This window comes from Sinohyriopsis cumingii, chromosome 9 (genome assembly GCF_028554795.1).
Source record: "Sinohyriopsis cumingii isolate HCF-2022 chromosome 9, ASM2855479v2, whole genome shotgun sequence".
In the NCBI taxonomy this organism is placed as follows: Eukaryota; Metazoa; Mollusca; class Bivalvia; order Unionida; family Unionidae; genus Sinohyriopsis; species Sinohyriopsis cumingii.
The window spans coordinates 48,943,421-48,967,494 of NC_142969.1; the positions used below are offsets into that span (position 1 = coordinate 48,943,421).

General features: G+C 32.2%; 1 protein-coding gene across 1 annotated transcript in view; it reads left to right on the top strand.

The window, feature by feature from the left end:
- Positions 1 to 817: 817 nt before the first annotated feature.
- LOC149791775 (uncharacterized) overlaps positions 818 to 24,074 on the top strand; it is a 62,292-nt gene continuing 39,035 nt past the window's right edge. The window contains exon 1 of the mRNA XM_089970282.1: positions 818 to 920. The gene's annotated coding sequence lies outside the window, so the exon portion shown is untranslated. The remainder of the gene's footprint in view (positions 921 to 24,074) is intronic.

Consider the following 24,074-nt stretch of genomic DNA (forward strand, 5'->3'; position numbering starts at 1 on the left):
GAACACCTTAACCCACACCTTGCCTTTTACCGCATGCTAGACACAGCTGCTACCCTTTATTAATCTCCTGTCCAAATGAATGGAACGGCACTGTTATAACACGCAACTATCTCAACATATACCAATACACAACACACTATTTTATGACACATGGCGCGTCTCATCGCTATTCTCGCCCTATTAGTATTCAAATTACGGTCCTCGTCTTCTTGGCGTTTACAGCAAAAACATTTCTTGTCTCGCATACACTTTATTCCCAGCGGAAGGGGCAGGCCTCGTCTTGGCGTATACCGCAAAAACATTTCTTGTTTCGCATACACTTTATCTCCTGCAGAAGGGACTGGCCTCGTTTGAGTGTCTTCGCAGGAGGAACAAAAAGCGCCTTGGCACCACGTGCACCCCATTGCGTAGACAGCTCGTGCAACACGACATTTTATAGACTCCGTTGAGGAAGTGGAGAGGGAATCGGACCCTACGCTGGGGGAGTCACACAGTATTAAATACAAATACACTTTTTGGCAAAGCTGAATTTACGATGCACATCTAGCATGCAAAAAGCAAAGAAATGAAAAGAAAGATAAATTGTGTAAATTTGGGAAATTATGAAAAGCATATGAATCATCACCTCATTATTCTGGATATTTAAGAGGGAAACATCAGGTAATACACATTGCTTGGTATAAATAAGTGTCATTATCCTGCATCAAAAATGGCCCCTCTCACCTTACAGAAGTTGACGCAGGTTTGTATTGAGTAATTGCTGTGAGATTTTCTGCTGAAACAACTACGCATATAAAACTTAACTGCAGGTACTTGTGATCGCTGAGCTCGATTACGCACATACTCAGCATCTTTAACAGCAGAAGCAGATGCAAATAGTTCACCTCTAAGACTGATTTATTCACCATGTAATATCGCAGGTACGTTATCTTTTCTTGCACTCCTAGGTAATCGTGTGTTAAGCTCATGTGCAAATTAATTCAGTTGTCTTGTCATTGCTGTATTAGCAATCGCTAATGTACTTGCAACTGGTACTAAAGTGTACAAATATCCTATTTGATGATTGTATCTATCTAGTTGCGTTCTGGTGAGTTTCCACACATAAGTAAAACACACGTCATGCACTATTTACAGACGTATTTATGTCCATGATGTTTGCTTATCTGTTGCAACCATGATAACACTGTTGTACTTGAATCTTGTGTTATTCCATGTATCATCATTCGTTGCATTCGTTAAGACCACCACATTGCAACTTGCCATCGTGGCAAACACAATGATACATGCCAGTGCGTGAGTGACAACGGTATAATTGAGACTTGTTCACTTGGTTTTATGTAATGTCCTGTGAATCAAATTCTCTACAATTCGAAAGCAAGTATACGTTCTCACAATTGTTTTGCTTTGTATTTGTTCTAATCGTATTCATAATGTTCTCAAATTAGCTTACTGATTTCATCTTGCATGATATACTTTTCAGTGTTAGTGTTGGCCAATGTCCGTCACGTTTTAAAGTATTGTAATAAGTCATTTAAATCCTGACAAATTTCTTGAAGAGATCATTGTAAAATTATCCAACTAAAATCATTGAAAGCAACATACAGAAATCAAAATCAGTTAGCCAGTACAAATGGGGTTATTATTGGATGCGAAAACACGTACGATTCTTTAAAAGTGTAGGAGAGTAGTAAAGATTGGGACATGCTTAAGTACGCTTTTAGTTATACATGCAATAAAGTATATGGTATATCACGACGACTGGAGCTAAGATGTCATATATACGAATACATTTTGCGTATTACGACATGCGCATGTTACTTTCAGAACTCATTTCTTCATGTTGATTCAATTTATGCGATGTGGACCCTGTTTGTAGCAGTGGAGTGTATACATAATATGACATTGTTAAATACCTAATTCGTCCACAATATGAAGGATTTTCCAATCACATTTGTGGGCGGATACTAGCTGAATTGCTACAGGGAGCAGTTGAAGCGAATTTGCATCCGCATCTACGTACGTACTCTAATCTATTGTCATGCAAATCCAATCATGCACTTGATATACAGTTTATGAGATTTTTGCTGCGCTCTTATTCGCAAATACATCAGTATATATTGAATTGTGTGATTTGTCCTAGTGGTATACCAGTACATTCTTTACAACAAACAATGGGGGTGCAGATACATAGAGACTAATAAACATGATCCATTAATTTTAGAATGTGTATGCAGCAGAGGTATAGCTGTTAAAATTAACGGCGATAAAAGAATGCCAGAATATTATGTCAGTAGTGATGCTTGAATGTGCATTTTTGTTTTCAGAAAGATAGCACGACACTTAATATAGTTGTAATTATAAGTATAGATACATTAAATGGTTTAATTCAATGAGGGAATCATTTCAGACTTTGAGAAATCAATCCAGTACAACGAGTCTAACAAAGCTATCATAAATCATTTTAAAATATATATGCAACATTGTTTTTACAAAAAAAATATTAAAAATGCGCAGACAGTAAGTACGAAATAGCACAAATGTCTGACGTAATAGTTTATTCTACTTTGTTTATATTGCACATGATACCTATGTGCATCACTAAAAAGTTGAAGCCCGAACAATAACACATCACACATTGAACGGATAGGATCGTAAGTGAGCTTCATGCAAAGGTATTCTGTGGCTTGTGAAGATAACCTTAGCATGAAATTCGCATATTTAATGACAACAAAATTATTTGCCCAGTGTTTTCGTATATTATTCTCCATGTATTTGGTGGTTTCACCTAAAGTTTGTTTTAATTCCTGAAAGGGGAGACGAAGAGACCAGAAGTCCAATAACCGTTACAATTTATTTTAAACGACATTCAGAGGTGCTTGAATCTTTACGAAAAACAACTGAGTTTTATTAGATGACTGTATAGCTTGTGCATTTAAAAATACACACTCAAAACATTGAGTATTGTAGTTACATTAACATCGATGAATTTGGTAAGAGTACAACATACCCTATTTGGCATGACATTTTGGCATACATGAAAAATGGCTGTCATTACATTAAAGAATCTATGTTTTATATTACGTACTTAGATTTTCCGAAATATGACTTAAATACATCCACAATACTTATCGGAATATATATCTATTAAAAAAGTCATGTAAAACTGGCCTTTTATTTCGTCCATCAAACGATTTTAAAAGCGAACGTTTGATATAATGTTGAAAATAACAAAATCAAACAGCGATTCTTCAAGGAATTCGTAAGGATCCCTTAAAAAAATTTCAAATGTATTGCATATCTAAATTTACAGCTGAATTTTTGAGGTATGATACAATCAAAGATTTAAACTCATCGTATTTCAAATACAATATATGTATTTGGGGCAGGATATTAGGAATTTTAAAATAGAAATATCAACCATAAATAACATGTAGCGAAAAGAATATATTTACACGAGAAACGGCGGTTTGTACTTCCTTTACAAAAATGGCCTACCAATATTAATCACCTAATGAATCATGTTGAATTGTAACACAATAGAATACAACCACCGGAAATACATTTTTGAGTACTATGCATAGATTCCTTCTTAGGTAATACAGTTGGGTGTCTTTTTCTCCTTTTTACAATAACATTACAGATTTGTGCATGCTTACGGGTAAGAACATTCCATTCTTTGTGACAAAAACACCTACAAAATCTGGCTTTTGTGAGCAATCATAATCGCACTTTTCACTTGAGTCATGTAATGGCTAATTACATAGTTACATTTAGGTTTGATTAAGACATTGTTGGAGGGCAATTTCACTTTGTTAAAGAAAAATGTGTGCGTGGTCTACATACAAATGTATCAACATTAAATTGGCCCATAGCAGTTCATACCTATAAGATTGTCTAGGCCTACCTTGAACCTGTTCTAAGCTGATAACATACAAATATGTGCAAAGGATCTTTAATCGATTTCGATCACATTAAATAAATTTGGATACCTCCACTAATCTGTCACTGCATGGGTTAAAATATAAATGTAAAAATGAGCAACAATAGTATTAGGTCACGCATCTGCCAGAGTTAATTTGAAGTGTATCGCGGACAAAGGATTAGATAATGCCACATGCGAAACGACGGGTATTATATTAGCAACACAGGGAATCCTTGAGGCGATTAGCTTGTTCGTGAACTGATTTATTCATGGTACACACACTAGCTCTATTAATCCATCTAACTCGATAAATGAACGCCTTAGCAAAACACAAAGTATGTCGACTTTGAGAGCATCAATTAATGGTCTTGGGAGAAGCTTCGTATATAAACTTTTAATCATGTGATGAACAATACAATAATCATATGCCAACATTTCAGTAATGTATAATGCAAATTGTACTTCAGCGCGAAACAAACAAATTATAAATTTTAAACGGGTGCCATAATTCTTGTTTGCTCTAGGAAGAATGTGGTCTCACACATAGCCTTGCAATTACAGCTTCTATCAAAGTTTTTTCTTAAAAAATGTGTATGTATGCACGCAACAATTAATGTAAATTGTTGACAATGTAATGTAAAGACTTGCCTTATAATACAATCGATACAATATATTTACTACTAGAAGGTCTTAAATGAGATTCAGTTTTAAACTTTGGAAAATCTTCATGTACATAAAATTGACTAAATTGACTTTTTCATCATAAGGAGAATTTATACCGAGACTCATGGATCGCGATAGATAAGAAAACCAAATCTTCCGACAAATGCATAGTACCAGTGGATCATCAAGGCTTATCTCTAGAGTTAAACCGCCTGTTTCGGATTATAGGTTATATTTCAGTTACATGCCTTCAGAAAAAGAATGTGAGATAACAAGATAAGCTTCTGATTTTAATGTTTCTAGCAATCAGTCAATTTCCGTCTTGTTTAACTATTATACACAATGAACTTCAACCAAAATATTGTTTCGATTTAATATTAAATTATGACATATGTCGGGTAATGTTATCGCACATTAGATGGACAATCGATGTTGCAATAGTGTCTGTGCTATTCAAATTTTATAACAATATATATTCCAAAGTTTCGTGACAAGCAGACGAGATAAATCGTTGCTTTACATGTGTAGGTTTCATTGTATGTACAAGCTTAAACTTAATTGTAGTTTTCATGTTAGGCGAACCCCTTGTCTACTCCGAAGGTTCTATTTACAAAATAGAAGACTGATATAATTTAGAATGAGTTGCTGATAGGGCCTGACTGAGAATTATTTCCAAAATTACGCTTGCTAAACTAATACAATGTCTGTAATAAGAAGGAATAACTAAGAAAAGTTAAGACGAGCAATACCACATGCATCGATACGTGTTTTATTCGTTCACTAATTTGCAATATCAAGAAGAAATGAAATGCCTATGATAATAACATAATTCAAATTAATTAAATGAATATAAAGTATGGATATAAAGTAGACACGTGTGATTCAGATGTCAAGTTTAAAATGTTCGTTTATCATATCAATCGAATGCATATTCCCGAAGTTCACACATGACAGACAAATCAATTATTTTTACTTTTGTAATGTGATCTGAACTTGCTGATGGGTTGAGATAAAATGGCAAAATTGTGGTAACAGTCAGCTAAACTAACATAACTCTGCCGATGCCTTAATGCTTCTAAGACACTTTCAGGGTGTCTGTACCGTCTTGCAAAAATTGTAGGTTTCTTCAAAACGATCAAAACTTGCTTAAGACTGAAACCAACAAACACCAAGGTCGCGATACTTACAAAATACTCATAAATTTTGTAAACTATATTCTAACACCAAGGCAGATATTCTATTTGAATATTATACCAATCAAAATCTTTGATTTTATCTTTTTGTGCCATTCAGATATGTAAGTCAACTTAATATTTTCTTTTTTGTTATATAAATGACACGAACAGATAATATGTAGAATGCGATAATGTATCGCTTTAACTACTTTCTTTAACATTAGGATTATCCTTTGAAATATCATTTTGACGATTCATTTTCAATGCATTTTTATTTTATCTTAACTACTCATTTTCAGCGTTGACCTACACACTTTCAGTTAGACTTTTATGAATGAAATCCAAGCTGTCAAGTAGTACTGCAATATTCCATTGAATCTATTTGATTGTTCATTCGACTTTCCTAGAACTACCTACATATGACGATTTTCATATTATCATATTATGTGATGTAACAGATGCTTGAATCTGTATAATTATTACGAGAAGCGCCCATGTATAGTCATATTAGGTTCACAATAGGTTGAATATATGCCTGAAAGTACATTTCATGGAGGACAAATTTGGTTTAAACTAGGCAATGCATATGATGACAAAATATACTCTAACATTGTCGTTGGAACAGTTTATTTCCGGATTTCTGTATCTGGATCGAACTAAAGGTTTAAATAGTACACACACTAACTGATCGCATAGTGTTTGCCAGAAATTAGATAGCATTGAACAGGGTATTCACTGTCAATTCAATATAAGATAACTGCAGATGTTCACAAAATATACATTTACTTCATTTCATATGCTATGGAAACTATGCAAATAATTTCGGAAAAGAGTTTCGACCTAATTACACCCTATTACACTTAAATATAATATGCGTCAAAGAACAACACCAAAATATATAAGCATCTTGAAAGTCTATGATGATACTGGATTAAGTATGAACGATATGTTTAATTGTGTGACTCCTTTGAAAATTTACATTGGTTTGTTTTTCATCTTTCACTGTCACAATTATTTTAGTCGAACTGGCTATTATTGAAATATATTTGACAAAGTTTCTAATACTAACTGTTTTCATTGCAAGTGTTATTCATTGTAATGTCAATACAATTTAAATTAAACATATTTTGACACCAATACAAGCTTTTGGTGGAATCGCATAACATGACTTTGTATACCCGGACTAGTTATAGCTAACCAAAGTTTGGATTGAATGCAATAAAGACTGTATACAAAACTGTTCTGAATGCCTCGTTTTCATCAGCATAAAATTTATTTTTACAAAATCAAATAATTATTTTAGACGAAAAATCATCCTGGCCAAGATTGGGGAAAAAATAAGGATATGATTAGTGTTAATAGCATACATATACTAGATGCATGATTAAGTGGTCCTAATATTCGAATATAAATGTGGCAAAACCCCCAGAAATATAATGCACTCGTTAGTCATTGGTGACATTTTTTAAATATTGTTTTGCAGTTTATTTATAAACACAACCACTGAATACAAGCAAGCATTTAAGTGAACATTACGTAAAAAGAACAAAATAAAAAAGGAACAACAATTTAACGAGCCTTGAATATCTTTTCGTTCAACCAATACTTACGAGTATGTAATGTGATGACTTTACCATATCAAAGAAATGACTAATGTTGCTATACATATAAAATGCTATATTGTATTTCCATGCGATGCATCGCATGATTGTATTACCTGAGCAATTATGTTAAAATGATCATTGTGACTAAATCAACCTCGTTTCTACATCTTGAAGTTTACATTCCTTTTCAGCTTGCATATTTTCATTCCGTGACAAAACTTTTCCCTTTTATCTTCTGTTTCAAATTAATTAAGGTTTGAACTTAAGCCAGAACGACCTTTACGTCATCGTTAAGTAAGTCCAGAGGCTTTCAAGTTTATTTTTGGAAACTAAAATATTTGTTCCTTGGATATACCCTAGTATCTTCATATTTTATATTATCCTTCCTGCCACGTTAGCAAAGAAAATGTATGTAGCAACATGAATACATATCGGCCCAGCGTCCGTTTAGCGACTAATGCGGTTGGAATTAACCAAAGAAAAAATGTTCTGTAAATAACCACTGACAACAAAATGAAATGATCAGTAAGTCTACTAAGGAGAAATCTGCTCAAGCCCCTCTCCCAACTCAAGAAAAAAGAAGAAAACAAATAGAGGATCTAAATTGGATGATGATTTCATACGTTTAATACTAAATCTTTTCGCATTCGAGAATCTTTTTATTACATATTATTAAGATGGAAAAAAACGAATAATTTCCTTCCTTGTTGTGTGTAAAAAATGGTCTCATTTAAAATAGTTTTAACGTTTAAAAGTAGATCATACTTTTCTTATGAACTATAAATAAAAAGAACACGCGTCCTTCCAAATTAACTGAACATTTTAACATGATAAAATGATTTTTAGACACATAATGTCCAATGCGCGTGATGTCGCAGTGTTTGATGCAATACCGTTTAGACTCAATATTTGATGATCCATGTGTACCTAACGCAAGCTGTTACTTTAACAACTAAACTTTATTTTGTTGGGAACTTGATGTGAAAGAAGGCTTAATGGATGCAGAGATTCCCAGATTTGCTGTAATGTATTTGTGACCGGATATATGCCGTGTTTGATTTTGGAACATTAGATTATAGAATATGCAAACATTTGACTCGAAATTGCATCACATAATTACCGTTTCAATATGCAATGGTTGGATAAACTTCTATCAGGTTAGAGATCGGTTTATTGCCTCATTCTTCTGTGAACAGAGGTGAGTTTATTTTTTTTATATTAGTTACTATTTAAACCACGGTTAGGGTGGATTCAATGCTACATATATACCGCCCCTTTTACCCAAACCCCACACACCTGCTATTAACTGAACAATACCCGGTCGTAAATGTACTTGCTATTGTTCTTGTGTTGGGCTTTTAGCCAATCTCCTTGTTATGGTATGTTATAACTGACACAAGAAAACCCTGTTGGGGAAAAGTAGCCATATTGTAATAGATGAGACCATGTTTCGGCAGTTTGTTTTCCTGAGTCCAATTGAAAAATAGCAGCCAAAAGGTTCATTGCAAAAAAAAAAATATTCTAGAAGCAGGGGTTAAAAACAGTTTTTCCATGGTCGCAGCCAATCAGCAAGAGAATACTACACAATAATTTTTATGGGCTTATTTGGACCAATCAGAATCAGATAAAGTGATATATTAACGTGTGCAATATAAAAAATAGGCAACTGCATAAACTATAGGAAAACTATACAGATTATGTGATAAAATAGGGAAACAAATGACTATTTGGGAATAAGAAAAATCTCAGTTATAAAAATTATATAATTGTATCGCTCCCTACCTCCATATAGACATATATACATACCAATGTCTTTAAATCTGAAAACTGAATAAGGACATCCATTGCCACCATTATTATTATTTTATTTGCCTATTATATGTGAGAACTTAAAAGGAATAATGTTCACCAAAACAATAGAAAAATGATTATAAAAAATATGTGAATGGACATATATATTATATCGCTTAGATATATGCATTGTGGGTGTTCATAGTCCCAGTGCATCATGCCGAAAACATGTAGCATCATGTCCCACCCAGTCACATTATCATGCCATTAGGATGACCAGTCCTAACACTAACCTCTTGATGAGCACCACGTGTTAGTACCACTTTCATAAATCTTTGGTATGATTCAGCCCAGGTTTATCCTCCCGCATCCTAGACGGGCCCTAACCACTATGACCACTATACAAGAATATATTAAAGTTGTTTGATAATTATATACCAAACATATTCCTTTCATTCGAAGCATAGTTTTTGTTAAAATGCTACTAATAAAGTTCTTAAACATCGAACGTTTTCTTCGATTGTAGCAGCAGTAATGTTTGTAAAGTTTAGGAATGCAGATTCTGACCGGGAAGTTTCCTCAGGACAATAGTTTTTATGAAGAATTAGAGCACTAATTATTAACTGAGAAAAATATTTTGTATATCATAGTTGATTATTGGAGGTCGAGACATTTACAGTAACATAATCGTGAAATATTTGAATTTTTTGGGACTTTTACGTCTTTTACAGATATTATTTATGTCTATAATAACGATTTCAGTATATACCAGCATGATATTGTAAAGGGTAAATAACTGGTGATTAAGGTTAATTCGTTTCGGTATCCCATTTTTAAAAAAAATATTTATCTTGAAAATAATTCCGCAACCCATATATTATTAGTAATTCAGAAAGTTTTCACATGCTTCAGTGAAAAGGTGCATTGTTATTTCTAAGGTCGGCTTGTGCATACATTAATTTTCCCAAATATTAGGAGTGGTTTCTGCGGAATAACAATCAGTGATCTGAATTCTATACGAAAAAACTATCTACTACATGCCAAAATCAGACACAAGCTGCTGATATAATGTTTGTAATGGTCTGTTATGGTGAAATTAAGTACCAATATAATAGTTGTTTATTGAGTCTTCACACAAATATAATTTTGTTTTTGTCTACAAATCTAGTTGCAAGATACGTGAGTAGTGTCACACGCTGGATATGAGAAGAGGCATTATTAATAATTTTGCTGCAAGATATCGATGTTATGAAGCAACGAAAACATCAATACAGGATGCTTATTTCTAAAATGTTTTGTTGTGAATAACTTCCGAAACAACATTTGATACAAGGGTTGAAATGCTTGCCAGTCTGGAATGTATTTTTACTCTTTTGATCGGATTTACAACTACTGATACACACAGAAGTCACGCAATTGTGAAACAATTAGTCATCAATACATATGAAAATCCTATCATGTAATTTCGATATAATTTCATGGATTGTTTCCTACTTTTTCTTGGAGAGAAATATACCATATTGTTACAGGTGAATTGTAGTTGTGGTACGTATCAGAAGAATTAGTGTTTACTTGAACAATAATAACAACGTACACAACAGTCTCTAAGTAGGTCAAAATAAGATAGATTTGTGAATGTAGTGGTAGATGACTCATTGAAAGATGTTGAGGTGTTTTCGAAGTTGGATCTCCCTCTTACGAACGGGTCATTACACAAGCGTATTTTTTTACACGACTGTAAGTCAACTGTACATCTCGATAAATAAACTGTCTTGAGTTTTTGACTACTTGACTATTGTCATTTTTGTTGTGTTTACTTAAATTCTATTTTAAGAACTAGGTTTGATTACGACCTAAGAATGTTCTGAAGTCGAACATGTTGAAACTAATGTGACATTTTCCATTAGAAATTACATGCATTAAGGACATTATATTGTGTCATAAGTTAGGAAACAATCTGGATATGCATGTTGGACATCAAGTATGTCTAATTGTTTATTGTTGTGTGCTGATATAATATGACAGCACTATTATATTTCAATTGTTCACCGGACGTACACAATTCTCGTTGACATTTCGTCGACTAAATCGCTACTTGTCGATTAATGAGGACTAATTCAAACACATTTTGGTTTATATTATCGAGGCACATCACAACATTCAAGCTTTTTCATGCCGAACATTATATTTTTGTTTGAATTTGTGATATAACGTAGGATAATTAGAATCTTAATTCACAATACCATAAGATCTTTTGAAATCTCACTTTATATTCTTGGGAAACAAAATATTTGTTGCCTTTAATACGCTTACTGGCTTTGCTTCATTCTGTTCCATTGTGTAGGACTACAGAGTCACAAGAAGACATGCATTTACCTAATTGTCGAATCAAAATGGCTAGTTTTGTTTTTGCAATTTCGTTAACCATCGTTAACATTCCCTCATTGAACCTATTTTCTTAGAGGAAGTCACATTAATCTAGAGCTTGATAATTTTAATAACATATCATTTATTCAAGTTTCAACATATATTCTCAATCTAAGGCATTAACCATTGTCAAGAAGAATTTTTGAAGATTGAATGAATAATCATGAGTGTCTTAAGATTGAATGAATAATCATGAGTGTCTTTGATCAAACTACTATTCCTTACAGCTAATCTCCGAAGCCAACTGTTAAGGAACGTATATAAATAAACTCTTTCGCTAGCATTATTCTCTATATAAATTGCGTTTGTTTAGCTTGTCTCTCTTTTCAAATTTAATAATGTACAGATATGTTTATGACTGTGGAACATTTTAAACTATGCTTTTGAGTATCTTAAACTGACTTATCAAAACGTCTTTGTCTCGATTCTCAACTGCTATACATGTTATAAAACAAATCTAAACTGTTATGTAATTTGAGAAAAAATGTACAATAATTAGTTCTCTTTTTAATGTTTGGGCTTTTTAAACAATATGTTGAAAGTGCGATGAAACAGAACCATTTTGAGCTTGATTTATTTTATTGCAGTACACATTATTGAGAGTATTTCATGACCATAAAGACTGTGCTACCTACGTGCTGCAGTTGACCATGGCTTCAGGATCACTCATTTGGAATCTGATTTTACTGGAATATAAGTCCATCAATATGCACTTCTTTAAGTTATATTTACCTATTTTGCAATACGGATTGTACTGATTGTAATGGTTCTTTTTCTAACAGTTCTTAACAACATTACTATCGACAACAATTTTATAACAAATCTGAAATGCTATGGTCTTTTGACAACAACTGAAAATGTATAGTTATATTCTTCTTCGCATGTTCGTAAATTGTTCCTCCGAATGTTCATAAATTAGTCTTTTGTATCAGAAAATAGGTAATAGTGTTTCAATAAAAGCTTCGTTTGATTGCAGTCAATATGATACATTTATCACATACAAAAGGGCATTTTGCTTTCATGCAATTAGTTATAGGTCAGACCGGCCATTAAAACCACATTCCACCAGCACACATAAATTTGACTTATGGAATATAAATTGTGTTTTGGAACTATTGTATCATAGTTAATTTTCCTTGTTTATATGCTAACAGAATAGTTGGGCATTTGTCACATTGACGGAACACGGAAACATCATCTTTTGTGCTATTCCAAGCACAGATATCATAGTCAGAATTATATTGATTTGGGTTATAGAAGAATTATGTAATATAGTGCAGACTGTCTTTATTTCCATGAAACGTATGCCTGACGTTTAAATCTTTAAGTTCATGCGAAATAATGATATAGATATTCATAATATATCTATTCTGTTAACAAGATACCGAGGTTCATATTTTGCTTCATGAACATGTCTCGCACGGGATTCATGTCTGCGACAGTATCATATGAGCAATAACAGCATTTCGTGCTTCTACCATCGACTACCTTTTTCCAGTTTTTTGGACACATTAAAATTAATGTTTCAAACAATACACAATCGATACTAATTAAATGACAATATTCAAGAAGGACTATTTGAAACCTCTATCTACTTTTCTGATGAAAATTATGAGTTGGCTTGATTAAATGTATATAATTAACTAGTGTGTTGAACCAATGTCAAAGGCCAATTGCAAATTTTCATCCTTCTCCTGTATCAAGCAAATGTATTCATCAAAGAGAGAGTCCTTTCATATATTGCACTTGAAATTTGTGTTTCGTCTTCTTTTAAGAACTAGACTACTTTCTAATAGGGTTAAAATGTTTGCTTTTTAAAATTTCAAATGATTTTTTGAAACGGAAGTAACATTATATTGATGTAGATTATTTGGATGCATTAGACCAGGCGTTTTAATGGCGATACTTTTATTTGTTCATTTACGTTCTCTTTACAAGGTGGAGCGTCATTGCTGTAAAGAATTCATAAGAATTCCGATATAAACAAACCTCATAAATTCCTGAAATATAACGCAAAAGCAGGTGATACCTAATTGATTAAATTTTTAACACCCCAGCAATCAGGCCGGTGGGGTTAAATACATATGTTTTGTGTGCAATATCGTTAACCATGTTCCATCTGTAAAATATTCTGCTCTTTTATTTTACCATGTCAGCATGAAGCTTTCACACAAAAAACAATGTTTTTAGTTTTGGAGTTTGAATTGTTTGTTTCGTAACACACTCATTCACTTATAATGGCCTTCATAAACTATGTCTAGGACTTCTATTAATTCACCCAAATAGTTTCACGAGACAAACTTTCATTGATCCCATATTTTTCAAAGTTCGTTCAATATTATTTCATTTAAAAATATTCTTTTTTATGATCAGAAAAACAATGAGGAAACCAATTCAAATAACCGAAAGAAATTTTAAACCCGGTGAACGCGTTAGATGTTAATGATACTATAACGCATAGGCCTTCACAGTAACTATTTTCTTATCTGATTCTAAATCTTTCTCTCTTAATATATATATATATATATATATATATATATATATATATATATATATATATATATATATATATATATATATATATATATATATATATATATATATATATACTTCGTATAATAAACAACAATCAAAATAGTATTGGTATTGACAAGTGATTCTATATCTGTCTTTCAAGACAGAAGCTCATTAAACTTCCTTTCGCGAGTTTCACGAGCTCTCACGGATTTATTCAATTTAAACAAGAAACGTATAGCAAATGAACATATCTCTGCATGCCCCAATGACATTATTTCTTGGCAATGACATTATTTGTCTAGAAAGAATGAAATAGTCCTGGGAACTGAAAGAGTGAATGCTGGTAATGAAATATAAATCAAATTAACGTTGATTTTGGGGATGTTAGTCTCATTATATATGATTTCATTGTTAGCGACTTATATAATATGTAAATAAAATAAAAAATACCAACACCCAGAACAAAACGTATCTTCCTTTACATAGCTACACAAAATCAAACCCACACTTGACTATGAAAGGACACAGAATCGTAAAGTTTTCCCAATTAATTGTAAACTTGAAAACAGATCATTTAAAAGGGATCATCAACTTAAGGTAATAGACCTAGATGTAAACACTGTTCTTTCATTAATTAAAACGCTTATTTCAGTTGGTACAATACTAAATAAACATTTAAGATTGTAATATTAATTGTGGAACATCAAATGTTATTTTTTTGATTATGTGTAAAAATTGTGGCATCCAGTATATTGGGCAAGCCAGTCAACACATATTTAAACGCATGAATCAACATAGATCAGACATAAACTATTATATCGATCGGTCCTTTCATTACATGTTGCCACACATTTTAATGACAGTTTCCATACTTTACAAGAATTTTCATTTCAGCCTATTGATGCAGTTGATTATGAGATGAAACATCTGTTGAATTAAGTACCTTTCAACAATTATTTAAAACTAATTTAATATTATTATAATTTAGCAAATAAACATAATATAACACAAAAGTGATAAACTAATATCTTAAAAATAATTCCACTAATCAATTGAAAAAGAAGATAAGTTATGAACACTTTGCTTTCATTATGATTTTTTATTTATGGAATACTTATTTATTTATATTACTGTCAGTGTTACGCAGATAATAAATTTTATTATATGATTGGGGTTATTATGGAATAGTGTACACTCTGAAATATTTTATCAAGGTATACAGTGAACTTAACAACATAAACCTTATGTATTGCACCACGCACGGACAAAAAAAACTTGCAAAGTCAGTTTGTCTAGAAATATCCTAAAAGGGAAATAGGGTGAGAAAACTATACCTCATGAATTCAATATCGCGATGGATAGGAGTACGATCCAAAAATTACTATTAGCGAAATCAAATGGCATACAAATGGATATTCAAAGCTCTGAATGGTGAAAGGATGAGTCCTAGCTGGAGTACCTAAGGAAAAAAAACCCCCAAAAATATAGAATTAAGAAAGAACAACCTCGTAAAAATTATTCCTATTTCCTTAAGTATTTATATTATCATAAACAATTTCACAATATCGAGTGGACAATAGTAACACAATAGGAAGTCCAAAATCATCAAATTTACAAACACGATGGGATATCTCTAAGCTCTAAGCAGCAAGACATGCTGGGACTGGGTTCTGTGGTACCTACATTATATAATATATTAAAAATAAAACATTATCCATAATAATACAATATTTACATGACTGTTATTTTTGTTGTACGGTCTAACGCCATTTCTGACCACAAGATAAGTTATACATGGCGGCCAGAATAAATGATGGAGGAAGAAACCGTGAAAACCCTTGAAAGAATCACCGACCCACGAGAAGCTACTGCCAAACTTTCTCACATATCCACCTTGGCCGAACCCCAGAGACGAACCCACGCAGACAGAGGTGAGATGGCAATGATCTGTAACGGTGAGCGCTTTAAACCACTCCGCCACTCGAGACCCCCGGTATTAGAATATTTATCGCAATATATTGATAAAGTTCATATATATATATATATATCTATATATATATATATATATATATATATATATATATATATATATATATATATATATATATATATATATATATATATATATATATATATATATATATATATATAAAGTTCACCATTCGGCTGATGTTCCAACTAGATTACATTTCTCAGCCGAATATTCGTGAGCAAAATGGACGGGATATTTTAGGACCTACGTTACTTTAAAATCTCTGTACTCAAAAGCAAGAGTACCTCCAAGGGATCAATCCTATTCTAGAGAGGAGATCAAGATTAGACCTGGTATTCCTTTTGTTTTCTGAGAGATGTTCTTCAGCAATAATAGGAGTTTCCAATATCTGTTGTTTTGTTCACACTGGATATCAAATTAAGTTAGAATAAATTAGAGCTCATAAGTCTGTTTTTGAAAATATCAGGCCATACTGATCATGCGTTCAGGGGTGGATAATGACAACATTTGTAAGAGAGCTGCTTCGGCAGCCATGGTGGACGTAAGACTAGCAACATTTTTAGTTGGGATCAAGTAAGTAAAATACAAAATCTATTTGTGAAACCCATGTTGTTATTACCATCCATATGGTAGGAGTAGTAGCGTGACATAATTAAAACCAGTATTGCTGGATAAAATATGTAATAGCTGAATACATGTTTGTACAGGATGAAACAGGTTATGATGGAGACATATAAAAATCTCTGGTTAGAGATTATTAGCAAACAAATTACATTGTGGAAAATATTCACTCCTACAAAATGTGAAAACCTCTAATATTTCCACCTACTATAAATTCCTATACATGGAGGACCATAACGAATCATATTCTGCAAAAAACATTTGTATTGCATATTTTGTTTACCTTGTGGAAGATGATTATTTAACCAATTCGAGTAGATTAGGTGCAGCAGCAATAAAACTTGTGCTAACGGACGGAACGACTTTGGACGGACAAAGTACAATCCATTAAACTATGGTTGCGACAAGCATGGCTAAAACAACCTGAATTATATACCTATTCATTCATGTAGAGAGAGAGAGAGAGAGAGAGAGAGAGAGAGAGAGAATACAAATCATATGGCAAATAACAATCCTTTCAAGTGCACTGGATCCAGCAAGTGATCACGTGTGGCTGAGATTGATTAAGATAAAAGCAATAAACTGACAACGGACAGTGCAAAAATTGTACCTACCTAGCTTAAGCACTCTCGACTCTTTATGGAGTCTTTTCACAGGCAAATGCAAAACATAGACAAGACAACAAAAATTTAAACAGAAAAACAGTTATGTTTGCGATACTTTGCATGGTAGTTTGTACAGGAATGCAACCTTTTAACTTTATAAGGTTTCAACTAATTTATTTCAGCTTAATTCTGATACTGGAAAATATTTGTATTGGCCTAGAAATTGATGAGCCATAATGACCTCTGTTCTTTTATATAAATTTATGCAAACGTAAATTAAATCCCGGATATTTCATTGTTGTAGTAGTCATAGACTATTAAGCAAATTTAGAGAATTATTTAAAAGAAAATGTGTCTGCTGCAAAAGATAATTTTACGTTTTTGTTTAAAATGTGAAGAAACATCAGTTCATCCCAATGATGACGATACCCAACTGAAAAATATTGAGAGAAAAGGCAATGGTACAAACTGTTGTTTGAACGAGGAATCACATCTAATGGATCTTGTACATCAGGTACCATGGTATTTTATGTTTCTCAATCTGTCTCTGTCAGTCTGTTTGTCCCGATTAATGCGGATTGACATACTTGTAAACTTGTTTCTACTACCTATATATAGGGCCCCGAGTGGCTGAGTGGTCTAAAGCACTCTCCGTTACGGATCACAGCCATCTCACCTTTGTCTGCGTGGGTTCGAGTCTCGGATTCAAACAATGTGGGTATGTGAGAAAGCTTGCCAGTAGCTTCTCGTGGGTCGGTGGTTTTTTCCGGGGTTTTCCCGGATTCTTCCTCTACCATTAATACTGGCCGCCATGCATAGCCTATCGTGTGCTGAAATATGGCGTTAAACCCTACAACAACAACAACAACACACACACACACACACACACACACACACACACACACACACACATATATATATATATATATATATATATATATATATATATATATATATATATATATATATATATATATATATATATATATATATATATATATATATATATATATATATATATAGATTAATATTTAAAGAATGCCACCTTGATGCAAAGTGTACAATGCTTGTACAGTTGAACATTAAAAGGAACATGATCAGATAAAACAAGTGCACTTGCCTTTTTTCAACACATGCCTGAAGAGATAGGCATGTGTTTAAAACATATATAAAAATTAGATTTTAAATAAGGACACCTTATTATTCCTAATTACAAAATGTGTGCATGAATAAACAAGGGTGCACGAGTTACTGCCCTTGGTAACCGTATTTTTGATAACATTTGTCCAGAGGTGATAAATAAAACATATATTTTTATATTTGTTGATTTAGACATTATATATGATCTTCATTTCTACGCCACCTGTATTAGGCTCTGATGATTTGCATCAAAGAACCGAAGTTGACCTACCAGTACCTCTTCTGCAAAACGACACGGGTGGCGAAGAGTATGACTACGAAGGACAAGAACCATTGTAGTTCTTATTAATCTCTAGGCATGATGGAAACGTTTGGGCTAAGGTCAATACGATTTACATTTTCAGCACAGTTTTACAATCACTTCGATCTGTTCTTGTTTACTAGTTCAGTAGTATTTCTTCAGTGAGTTCATGCAAATGACAAATATTTCTCAATTAAACATTTTTTCTTCTTCTATTTTTTATTTGTGATACAGGGCCAGGTTTTCAGTTTTCGTACAAAAAAATACGAATGTAGACTGTTATCTAAAATAAAATATTTATTGCGAGATCTTAGCTATGCCATGCGACAGTTCAAAAAATGTCATTTGTTGAAATTATTTCAAGCGTATTCAATATTAAATTCAAGAAAGTTCTCCAAGCATCGTGGGTATTGTTTCTAAGAAATAAAATGAATTAGTTTTTTTCCATATATATAATTTGATGTAGACAAGCATCAATTATATCCTTTATTTTGCAATTTTTAGACAGAAAGCAAAGAATATCAAATGCAAATGGTAGTTATCGATATTTATTTGGTAATTTACTCCTAGAGGTCAGCATGTCACATTTCATTTTTGGCGATTCCTTCGCTTATGTTATATAATAATAATAATAATAATAATAATAATAATAACTCGAACTCACACAGACAGAGGTGAGATGGCAGTGATCTGGAACGGTAAGTGCTTTAGACCACTCGGCCACCGAGGTCCCCTGGACTAATTGTACGTTAATGTTATACACAGTGAAGACGCAAAGTATTAATCCTTCATAAAAAATAATATTATATTATGTCTGGGTAGATTTTAAAAATACCCATACATATTTGATCTGTAGGAAAACGTAATTTTGTATTTACGAATTTAATATCGAATTTAATATCGAAGAATACATTAAAGCAGTCAATAGATAATAACTCGCTATTCCATCTATGCGAGCAGTTTGTGTCGACTGGGATATGCCAGTCTGTAAAAATAAAATAAACAAATTAAAAAATGTATGATATATATATATATATATATATATATATATATATATATATATATATATATATATATATATATATATATATATAACAATAATAAAGCATATTAAACAATTCAGGTGTTACACTTTGAAACAGAATTCACTTATTTTTCTGGACATTGATTTATTGCTGTGCCGGTGAGAGAAATATGTTCAAATTTATATCACTCCATCAGTGTATTTTCTTCACCCAACATGGTAATCTGTGCCCAGCAAAGCGTTATTATTTCATAATGGGAAACAACAAACCATAAACATTAAAAATAATCGGTCAGAGGTTAACGTGGTGAATGGTCACGAGAACAGAGTGAATTATATAACGATTAGATTTTATTCAACATAATAAATTCATGCAATTATTATTACAAGCTGTACATATCATTTTGAGGTAACAATAGCATACCAATATTACATTAAATTAAACCTGAATCCGAATAATGATTTCTCAAAAATGGTGAAGTCTGACTTTTATAGCAAGTAAATTATCACAGACAATTCCTAAATTAAAGCATATAATGCCATTTTAAATGTTACTTTTTTCTTACGTAAGCTCAGTGTTTGCTTCTGAGCTGCCGTCCTGTAGGAACGGTAATAAGGTGGTTAATTGCTTCATTATATAATACAAGATAGCTAGCTGGATTTGGAAAATGTAATTGTGTGAAATGTGAATTTAATATATACATGGTAATTAAAAGTTAAGTGTTCACTTGATCCACTAAGTAGAATACCATTATCACCAAATTTGAGATGTTGTTAGCCGTATCTTAAATTTAAAATCTTTTCCGGATGAACTTTTTTCGTATAGAGTGTTAACATTCATTCGACGTGAATCAAATACCACATTTCGTAAACTGTTAGCTTCGACGTCAACAATCTTCACCCGGCTGGTGTGGTCGTATAAGAAAGAAATTAGTTCCATGAATTGTGTTACTGATTGTATCATTGAATCTGAAGGAACTTACTGGAAAGAAATAGTTCAGAGTCTTTTTCAAATTGGTGAATATGAAACCTTAACGAGGAGAACAACAGAACAGTGTAACTGGAAATCTAGACCTATTCTAACTTTCCTTTCCGGGTAATTAAATATGAACTGCTACTGTACCAGCATTTATTTTGTGACAATTACCCTCACCTCATCAGCACTTTATCCATGTATGGTTGTTTACTTTATATTGGTTAGCTCACTAAGAAAGAAAATGTATTTAGTCTCGCACTGAGCCATTGACAAAGGTAAACACAAAACAAATAGAACAAGCAATAAGATAAGCACTAAAGTATCGAAATTAGAAATGTTAACGTGCCTATTTCGAATGAAAGTAATGACTGATTTAAGTTTCATGTTTCCCTTTGTTGGCTTCAGTTTCGCTGATGGTCGTAAATAAATAATTGGTATTCGTCTGCAAAAGGAGGAGCTATAACATCATCTGGTAATGTTAAATGCTGCAATCCTGAGCAGATTTTTTCATATATTTGATTATTATGTCCTGCCATTAATGTCATTAGCAGTAATAACAACAAGAATAACTACAAACACAACAGTATAGGTGAATGAATAAGTAATGCCGAATATGAATCAATGAATTAGTTTGAAGAAATAGTGCCCTTAACAAGATAATGATTATATTTACGTCTAGTTGACCTTTTGGATTCTTCTTTATTTAAGCAAATCGGTTTTTGTGTTCTAAGTCCGCGTACTCAGAAAAATCTACTCCTCTCCTTGATTCGGAAAATTGCAGTTGTGGTTACATTATATCGCTGAAAGTGCAGCCAGGGGCAAAGAAGAGCTATGCAACTGGACTTCTGTCCTGCATCATTGGCAGCAAATCAACTCCGTGGAGATTGATCCTTTTCTGTAGCTTCTTGGTTTCTCGGACAACACTGAATATCTATTGAAATACTATCTAACTGTCAAATGGAATTAACGTTAGCAAATAACCTCAACTTTTATTTTGCAGCATCCAGCTTGAATAAACATGTATCACGCGATAATGCTGGGTCGTGCAAAATCGAGGCTCAACACGGGGTAAAATCGGATACCTCTGGGTATTCTCGGAGAAATTATTTGTTTTTTTAAAGGTTAAAACCATAACATATATAATTTAATCAAGTACATGAAATGAATTAAACAAGACAAGATATTCAAAATTTTGGTTATGTTCATCATGATGGTTTATGCCTGCCTAAAAATTGCATAATGGTGTTTCAAAAATGTTTAAATGAACTATATAACCAAAAAAAATAAGTTATTGCTCATGTCAACATTTCCAGAAAGGTGAGTACTATTTTGTTTTTCAATAACCGAAATGCAATAAAAGCAATTACATCATTTATGCCTTAAGATAATCTTTCTTTTTACATTACTAGTCCATGAATTCTCAAGCTAAGGATTGTTATAAACATTTCATTATGTCTTGATGACATGTCTTGAGACAGCTACAACTTTTTAAAATGAAATATATATATATATATATATATATATATATATATATATATATATATATATATATATATATATATATATATATATATATATATATAATGACAAACAAGTTGGTGAAAAGATTTTATTTCATTGGCAGTGGTTAGGGTTAATGTAGAGTATTGACATATTTGATTTTTAACTAATTAATTACTTAATCACAAATGTCATCAACGCAGTTTTGCTGGGAATACCAACTTAGTCATTTACAATATCAGTTTAAGTGGTTTTTGTCTTCTTTACAAGCTTAGTTTTTTTAAATATTGACCAACTGGTTGTACTTCATAACCTGCTACATGCATTTCAAATGTCCGATAATACCCCTTTCAGGTGTACCCCTATTTATCAACCAATCAAACCAAGGTCAATGTAGGCGTCAGAGTAAACATTCAGTCAAACAGAACAAGAGTTGATCTATACCATATCAGATTCATAAGGTGTGTCGGGGATATTTTTTTTCTCTCCGAAAATGCAATAATGCGTTTTTGGAATTAATAATTTGAATACCGGATTTGCTGCAAAAGTCACTCGTGTTAGTACAAAATACATTTTCACCTTTTTAATCAGGGTATCGTCGTATTTCAAAATAATGAACATGTTGAGGTCGGATGTTGCATATGATAATATATTTATAAGCTACTACTTTGCATTTAAATATTTTTTTAAAATTTGGATTGGTTTGTCCGATAATACACGTTGACCGATAATAACCCGACTAACGTTATGACTGCAGTTTTTAAAAAAAAATAATTGTCACATGTTTGTGTGATTACACTTGTATTATTCCAAGCCGAGTGCATACACAACAATTGATAACAATCTCGTTTAGTAAACTGTAATAACCATGTTAAAGAATAAATGTATAGCAAGTGAGAAAAAGAATCCAGATTATAAGAAACGAAATAAAATACTAAAAATTATAAAGTAAAACAACAACACTAACATATGTAAAGCTTCCTCCCAAACTATAATCAAACGCGGAAGTGAGCTTGATGTGTTTCTGAGCTATTTATAATTTTCCTTATGCTGCCTTTTGAGCGATATAAATTTCTCTCAAATTGCACGCATGTTTTGTTGGAATTATTGGGGTTATATTATACAACTCTATTTTATTTGTCTTTCTGTTTTTTTTGTATATATTTAATTTGTAAGTTTATTGACGTTTTATTTTGTGGACCTTTTTTATATCACCTATTTCATTTTTTTTTCAAGTGGTTTTATATATATATATATATATATATATATATATATATATATATATATATATATATATATATATATATATATATATACTAATCAATTTAGTTTTTATGACGTGCTTTTGTTATTCATTGACTTGACCCATCAACTAATGTATATCATTACATGTTAAATTTCCTCTTTCCTATACAAGACTGAATACTGTGGTTCATATTCATCATCAGTCCTACTCTTGTCTTATCTTATCTATACACATACATGTATGTTTCAATCCACAATTTTTTTTGAGCTTGCTATTTTTAGCAGAATAAACAATTTACAGCGTATTATGCATTCAACCGAAATCTCCTCCAGCCTGATATTACTTTACGTATTAGAAGTGAACAGTTGACTCATTATTATTACCAGTCTCCTTGTAACCACATTGCCATTTTTTAAACCATTTATAGGCACTAACATATATCGACTACTAATTTTCTCTTTGGGTTGTAGGCCACCTTTTGAAATGCTTCTTCTATCCTCATGATAATTTTCCCTTGAGATCATGATGCCATAAATTATACTGAATCTATATTGAGACATTGTCAAATT